The following is a 678-nucleotide window of genomic DNA, read 5'->3' as shown; positions in this document are numbered from 1 at the left end:
TATATAATGTACCTGGGGGGGCTTTGGAATAGGGAGGTGGGGGAAATTATGACAGGCAGTTTCTGCTGTCAAAATATGTATTTAACTTAAACGCCCAATGCATTCTCAATGGCAATAGCACAAACTTTGGCATGCTACTAGTCCTACATAAAGTACATACTTTTAACGCAAGTACTGTATTGTACTAACATCACACACACACACACACACACACACACACACACACACACACACACACACACACACACACACACACACACACACACACACACACACACACACACACACACACACACACACACACACACACACACACGCAGCTGAGAGGGGCTTTTGTCAGAGTCCGGGGGCTATACTGTCTTAATTGACGTGTGATTAAGAAATTACTGCAGTCCTACTCACACAGATCAACGCGCTATAAATAGCCTCGTTAATCTGCCATGCAAAAGACGACATTAACATCATTAAGACCATCCTGCTAATTAATGGTTGACCTCGTCAAGATGACCCTGCTAATTGGCATTCTTCCAGTCCGTTCCTGAACACTGCCACGACAAACATTATCCACCTACTGTAGAAAACATTAAAGCACAACTTTTTCAACCAAGGTTCTTCCCCGTTTGCTGCTTTCTTTTGTTTTAACAATTTTGACAGGGGGTGGGGGCATTCAGGGGGCGG

The sequence above is a fragment of the Electrona antarctica genome (assembly GCF_951216825.1).
Source record: "Electrona antarctica genome assembly, chromosome: 10".
In the NCBI taxonomy this organism is placed as follows: domain Eukaryota; kingdom Metazoa; phylum Chordata; class Actinopteri; order Myctophiformes; family Myctophidae; genus Electrona; species Electrona antarctica.
This window is presented reverse-complemented; position numbering follows the sequence as displayed.